The 7,683-nt window shown below is 42.2% G+C and overlaps 1 long non-coding RNA gene across 1 annotated transcript; it reads left to right on the top strand.

Moving 5' to 3' along the window:
* The first annotated feature begins 1,641 nt into the window (after positions 1 to 1,641).
* On the top strand, positions 1,642 to 6,434 carry LOC117884041. The gene is made up of 3 exons (XR_004647469.1): positions 1,642 to 1,797; positions 5,126 to 5,186; positions 5,973 to 6,434. It is a non-coding gene; the product is annotated as an uncharacterized LOC117884041 (long non-coding RNA).
* The last annotated feature ends 1,249 nt before the right edge of the window (positions 6,435 to 7,683 follow it).

Genomic DNA, 7,683 nt, shown 5'->3' with positions numbered 1-7,683 from the left:
GTTTTACTGAGACTATGAAAGAAGAAAACTGGTGGGATGGTCAATCTCTCTCTCTCTCTCTCTATATATATATATATTTCAATTGAAGCTGTATAGAACAGTGCGTATTTCACGCAGCTTGTTCTAAGACTTTATATGAGTTTGCTATATGCCCATGAACAGAATGTAAAACCAGCTGCAATTTTTCTAAGGCTCTTATTACTCCCATTTGCTTGGATGAGTACGTTGGTCAAGGATAAATGAGGAATCCATTGCTACTGATATTAGCCTGGTAGCTGAAGGCTTCCTTGCAGAAATGTTTCTGATTTCCCAAGGTCATATGGCAGCTCGTGCACGTCTCATTGTGTTATTGACAGTATTGCATTTGCTTTCAAACACAGTCATTAAAACATTTAATTTGCAGCAGCTGTAATTTATATTTGCAATTTTGTCTAAAATCAATAAAAGAAACTGATGAGATTTATCGTTCCAGTTTCAAGTACAATAAATAGTAGCAGGCACTATTTCCCTGAAAAGCTTTATTTAAAGAGCTTTTTAAAGAGCAACATGAGATATTTGCATGCAAGTATGGATAAATAATCCTTTGTGTCTGGAAGAAATATTTAAAAAGTTGAGTGTGGTCTGTGTGGTCTGTTTTGAAATGCAGAAAAACTCCTGGGAAATATTAACTTAGTGTCGTTTGCAGTGTTGTTGTAGCCATGTTGGTCCCAGGATGTTAGAAAGACAAGGAGGGTCCAATAAAAGATATTACCAAACCCAGCTTTTCTCTGTAATTTAGTGTAGTGTCTAATAGGTGTCAAGTAACCATTTCAAAACTTTTCTTAATATTATGAGTGGCTAAAATTACTTCAGCTGTCTTTTATTAATATTTCAGAATGTGATTGCAGTTATGAGTTTAAAATACTTTCAGGATCGGCTTAGGAGTGGAAAACATAGCTCTAAAAACAAAAACTCTTTTACATTCCTTTTCCAATAGGTTGCAGAAGTGGGTTGATAATTTTCAGGAGGAGAGGAAACTATTTATGAAACATTCATGGCTCTAAAAGCTGCCATCTGAGTTGGGAAGAGTTGCCACTCCCATGCACCAGTGAGCAGAGGGGTTATGCTGGACTAAAAAAAATGTGGATGTTATCCCTTGGGGAATCAGTACAGCTTTAAGACAAGATCAGCTGGAAGTTCTCCCTCAGCACAACAGCAGGGAAGGATTCCAAATTAGTGCCCAGCAGCGCTGGGGGACTGATTCCACCAGTAGTTGGGCATAAATAGGCATAGTCTAGTCACTTGCAGTATGATCTGCCCCGTAGCTTGTCACCTACACAGCCCTAGTATAGCACCCTCTGCTGGACACTCACTAGTGTGTGTTGGATCCCAATACGCCGGACACACCTGCTCTGAGTGTCCCTGGGTCTCAGTTAGCTGCAACACTGTCTCCTCTTGAACTCTCTGGCACTTCTCCGGGACGGAGGCGCCCTGTCTGTTACCCCTTCGTGAAAATGGAACCATGTGATCCAGCTGCTCTAGGAATGGTGCTGACTCCCGCCCGACTCCCTGGGAGCTTAAGCACACCTTCCCAGAACGCCAGCCATGTGTGCACTCTGGGTTTCTAGTTAATGATTCAGGGGGCACATGATAGTGGCAGCAAACAGACACACAGATAGACTGTGCATAGGATTTGAAAACAAATCACCACTCTGGAGAATTCTGTGGAGTTAGTGTCGAGTCCTCTACTGTATTCAGGCTCTTTCTCTTGCAGGTCATGGCTTCTTTCCTGAATCATGGAGTCTCTCTCTGCTCCAGGTCAGTGCTAGCTTACTTCCCTGCCCTGGGCTGGTCCCACAGTTAAACAGGACCCCTTTGCTATGAAACCATGCCCCTCTCTTCCTCTCTCCCTCCCAGTGTGTCTCTGTGAGTCTCCCCAACCCCAACCTCCCAGTCGCTGTGGTTTTCAAGGCTAGCATCAACACTTTGGTCTCATTGATCTGCATTTGGGAATTTTCCACTCTCCAAAACCCAACCCCTGCAGAGAAGTTGGAGAAAACTGGTTCTCCTAGCTTCAGCTATCCCATTGTCTCAAAGTGTTTCCACCTGAATAGGCAATTTGTTAAGGTCTGCAACCCATCATTGTACCTGGGGGGCATAGGAAAGCAGATCCACTGGAGCATTCCATGTTACAATTTCATAACATCAACAAGTTGCACTTGGGGGGGAAATATGTTTTCCTTCAAATCCCTACTGGCCTGAGTCATCCTGCCTTAAGCCAGCAGGCTAGTGTTGCCATCTCGTGTGATTTTATAGCAAATCTGGTGATAGCTGGTGTTTTACCTAAAGACCCAGTTCCTGGAGTTATATCATTATATGAGACTCTCAGCTTTCGTTTAAAAAAAAAAAAAGGAATTTTGTAGCCCTTAGGGTTGTGGAGAAAAGATTGAAAATGTGACCCTCTCCCCAGATTTAAAAAAAACAGAGGAGATATTAAAATCAACAGCCAAAATCTAATGGTTTTTTTGAATGCTTAGGGTTGGCCACACCCATCGCACTCCATTTTGCCCAGCTCCAAGTAATCAAAGAACAATTTATCTCTTTAACCTAACTTATCTTAGAATCATAGAATCATAGGACTGGAAGGGACCTTGAGAAGTCATCTAGTCCAGTCCCCTGCACTCATGGTAGGACTAAATATTATCTAGACCATCCCTGACAGGTGTTTGTCTAACCTGCTCTTAAAAATCTACAATGATAGAGCAACAGAGGGTCCTGTGGCACCTTTAAGACTAACAGAAGTATTGGGAGCATAAGCTTTCGTGGATAAGAACCTCACTTCTTCAGATGCAAGTAATGGAAATTTCCAGAGGCAGGTATAAATCAAAAGTATGGAGATAACGAGGTTAGTTCAATCAGGGAGGGTGAGGTGCTCTGCTAGCAGTTGAGGTGTGAACACCAAGGGAGGAGAAACTGCTTCTGTAGTTGTATAGCCATTCACAGTCTTTGTTTAATCCTGATCTGAGGGTGTCAAATTTGCAAATGAACTGGAGCTCAGCAGTTTCTCTTAGGAGTCTGGTCCTGAAGTTTTTTTGCTGTAAGATGGCTACCTTTACATCTGCTATTGTATGGCCAATAGACTGAATACCCATTTGCTGAGCAGATCCTGGTATTGTACTTCGCCTGGCGGGAAAGAGTTTTGTTTTAAAAACAAATCAAAAGTGCCTGAAGCAACAAAATTTAAAATGGTGTTAGATTAACTTTGGGGCTTGATGCTGGCAAGTGAAAGACCTACATTCTATTGCTATGCAACATGCCTCACTCCTCTGTATTGCAGGCACAGGGAGCTATGCAGACCCAGAATGCTCAGTTCTTATCCTATCACTTCTATGAGCAAGTTAGGAGGAAATACCACCTAGCCCTTTCCAGCTGAGGAAAGTGGATGTGAAGAAGTACAGTTTGCAAGGGAAGGAGGAAAGGGGAATGCCTGCTTTTACGTCTCAGGTGTGGGAAGTCTCTACTGAAGACAAAAAGAAGGCCATGTCCACACCACAGGTGCTACATGTAGCGTAGATGCTTCCTAAGGCAATGGAAGGCTTTTGTCCATCACTGGAGTTAATCCATCTCTCTTAGCAGCTGTAGCTAGGTTGATAGAAGAATCTAGCAGCTGCCTCTGCACTGAGGGTTAGGTCAACACAGCTGCAGCTGCTCAGAGCAGCACAATCTCCATCTGAAACCAGACAAAACCACTTCTGGTTTTACTCAGTATTGGACATGGGGGAAACCTTAGAAAAGCAAGACCGTCTGGTTTAAAACCAGACGACTGGCCCGCCTACATAGCTATGTTGACCTAACTTTTTAAGTGTAGACTAGGCCTATATGTCAGCGAAGCAGCTTCTTTAAGCACTAGCACAGTCAGATGGCTGGAGAGCACTTCATTATTGTATATTCAGTTCCACAACTCACTTGGTTTGGTTGTCAAACCAAACCAAACAACCCCCCCCACAAACATACAACAAACCGTCATTGAGCAACGCTGGGGTTTAGTAACTATTTTCAGTGCTTCAGTCCTGAGTTTTGCATCTCACCAGTTCAATTTACTGTGCATGAGCTTCAGGAATCATAACTGTCAGGTGATCAGCAGCCTTCCAGCTTTCAACACACCTTGCTGGGGAAGGGTGGGAGAAGGCTGTCTCCCTGGTCTGCTGGCCTTGGGGTGGAAGAATGAAAGAAGGGTGTGTTTGAGGGACTTGTGCCATGAAGCCAGCATTTCAAGTTGGTAGAGACTAGGCAGTATTGTAAAGGTTCCCTAGGGAGAAAGGCTGCAGTGGTAATGCTGCCTGTGCCCCCCAGCTGTGAGTCATGGTGAGTTCAAGTTCGGAGTAATCTGTACAAGAGAAAGTAGAATTGAAATAATGAGCTTGAAAAATCAGAGGACGGGGGGAGGGAGGAGAAAAGATAACGAATTATACATTGAAAAGAGCAGAACAGTCTCACCCAAAAAGTATTCCTTAAATGAACTCCGGTGCTTTCATGCTGTATATCTTTGTCAGTCTTCCTTACAGTCATCATCTTCTCCATGTGACAAGGGGAACACCTGAAGAATTAAAGACAGTATTATGCACAGTCTAGTCTACACAGAACCAGCCAGTGGCTGGTACACTGCCAATTTACAAGCAGGATCATAAAGCGTAAGGAAATCTTTTGAAACCATACATATCTAACTGTATGAGAGAGCGCTCTGTGTGACCCCAGGAGAAATACTGGCTTATAATTTTCTTTCTTTACACATGTAGGGCCCCAAAATTAAATTTGATTTGAATAGATGTAAATGTTTTTATCTTTCTGCCAGAGCCAATTATAGTACTATGGGGTATAGTACTGTTTGTTGTCTCATTGCTAAGTAGTAGCCCTTCCTTTACCAGAAACAAAAACACATTGCATTGAAAGGGATGTTTGAAGCTATTGTTGTTCTAATTTCTTTTCCCTTTTAAACTGCTGCGTGTATTCACTGTTTGCAAAAGGCTGCCAGCCCTGAGACCTAAATCCTTTATTGATCCACACAGGGTGACATTCAGAGGGCACGCAAAAGGCCCTAATCATCAATGACACTCTTTTAAGCCAAAATCCTTTCCCTATTTTCCAGCCTATGATGGAGTGATGCAGAACTACATATAGGAATGGAGTGAAGAATCCCCCGTACAGAAGTAAGGAACTACCACGGTGTTGATAGGGGTGAGGGGAAGGAATAGAGGATCCTCTTTTTCTGGCTGGTCGTTGCCCTGTGCCTGAATATCCCTTTCATGTCAGTCAGGGAGCTCACAGAGAACTGCATTGTGCATGGTGGAGTGGATGAATAACCCTTGTCATGATAATGGAACCCATCTGCCCATGTAGTTTGCCTGTAGGAGAGAGACTGTAATGGTGACTCGTTTCTGCAGGACAACTGCATTAGGGCCATTTGCACCAATGCAATAATAATAGTATTTGCCCTTCCATGTGTGGCAAAGGGAGATATTTTTGCCCAAGCAGTACAGCCTGGGCAGTGGCAATGGAAACTTTCCTCCATCCACTACCTAGTTATCCGTACTGTGACCTGCGGAGGCCACATTTAAGTATAGTCCAGTCTTTCTGCTCATTCGTTCCTGGCTCTGCCCAGACAGTCCAGGATGACAAGTGAGATGGATGTTTTTGTGATGTGAATGCCGATCCCTTAGGAGCTGGATGGGGAACACCAACCCCTTTCACATCAGAACAGCTGTGAAATGTTAATGACTTTTGGTCACTTCTGACTTTGGTTAGTTCCAGTCCCGAAATGAGTCACACACTCTACCTTCAAACAGAAGAAAAGCTTGGTATTTTGATGAGAGGGAGAAAGAGAGCTCTTGCAATGGGTAAATGCTTATTTAGTGTAACATGTTTGATTTAAATGTGGCTCCAGCTTACAGACAAATTACAGCTCGCTGTATGCCATTTGGCTTCTGTTCCTCCAGGTGGAGCACTGTTCTTGGAAGCTACCAATGGTTTGGCTTACTGGATACCGAAAGCTTATGACACCGAAGAGTCAAATGCATGTTTTTTTTTCTCTTTTCTTTCAGTAAACCAAAGATGATGCCAGGGAATTGTCATTTTTCTACAAAAAGAAAAAGATGAAAGTTGTTCTTTTTTCCTTGCACTCATTTAAAAACATTGGATCAGATTCTGCCAGCCTTATTCATCTTGAGTAATACTTTATGCATTCTATAATGGAGTAAACTGCTACTCACATTGAGTAAAACTGCTAGAATTTGGGCCATTGCTTATTCTTTTACACAGTGCTACAGCAAAGTTATAGTGCGCATTCTAAATTCCACTAATGGCTTCAGATCAACAACTCAAATAAATAAATAAATGTAAAGTAGATTTATTTTAATTACATCAATTTATGCCCATTAAAGTGCCTCTTGTTGACTAACTCTGGTATTGAATTATTGTGTATTTCTTCCTAATGTGCTTAGACAATGTTTATTTGATTTAATTGACAGAAAGGATGGATTTATAGAAAGGCTGTAATTTAACTTTTAGTGGGGAAAATATCCCAGCCCTGAATGTATTGTTCATTTGTTGCAAAAGTGAAGCTGGAAAATTCATCAGCGCAAAAAGGATATTTAATTTTAACAGTTTCCCTCTTCAGAGTCTCATAATTAGGTTTCTTTTGTTATTACTCTAGGGAATTGCAAAACTACAATGAAATGAATCCGAATTGTAGATGAAATGTCATAACCTGTTTAATTTCTTCACTCTCCAGTTGCAGTTTTTATTGGCAACACAAATATCAATATCTCCAAACTGATTTTTTTAACGGAGAGGTTTGCTTTGAAGCTTGCTGTGTTATTTCAACACGTTATGGTTTCAGAAATAAAGATCAGATCCACCCTCTTTTCCAGAGGGTCCTTTTGGGGTCCCACTACTGAAAAGGCACCTTCCCCCTTTTTCCCCCTGAGGCTACTGTAGGTAAAGGCCTTCTCATAACTTGACTAAGTATCACTGATATGAGCTGCATCTATATGAAGAAAATTCGCCAGCTGTATAATGTTGTGAAATAGACTTTTCTCATTAGAACACACCAATGCCTCAGAAAACAAAGTGAAGTTCAAATGATACAATCAGGGCTAGATGGTACCTTTCATCACAGTCCAGAATTTCACCACTACCAGCAGCACATGACAATACCCTCCGGGTTGGCTAAGGTAAACTGAGGGTCAAAGCCGTGCCTCTGCTCACTTCCTTCCCCTCACCACTGACCTTCTTCAGTGTGGGGACAGAAGCAGATGCACATCTGTGTACCTAGACTTAAGGGCAGGTAGCCCATGAATGGCTATAAATGGGAAGGGGTAAGGGGAGGGAAAAGGGTGTTTCCTTCATCTCCCTTCTGCTTCTGTGTGAATGCATAATCCAGGTGACAATCTAACCCTAAAAGGGCAGGGGGTGATGAGACACAGAAACAGTCATCCACAGACAGAATCTTCGGGTAAGAAAGAAAAATAACTTCATTCTTCAACTAGCATTTTCTCTGTGCTTTAGTTCTCAAATTGTGGGGTCCCTCTTCTCCCATCGTGGATACTTTTTAAGAATTTGCTCACCCTCACATGTAGTAAACTTTTAAATCCAGAAGGAATTTTTTAGGCATATTTAGGATACTATCACAGCGTGGGTCAAGTCATT

Source organism: Trachemys scripta, chromosome 10, assembly GCF_013100865.1.
Source record: "Trachemys scripta elegans isolate TJP31775 chromosome 10, CAS_Tse_1.0, whole genome shotgun sequence".
In the NCBI taxonomy this organism is placed as follows: domain Eukaryota; kingdom Metazoa; phylum Chordata; order Testudines; family Emydidae; genus Trachemys; species Trachemys scripta.
This window is presented reverse-complemented; position numbering and strand designations above follow the sequence as displayed.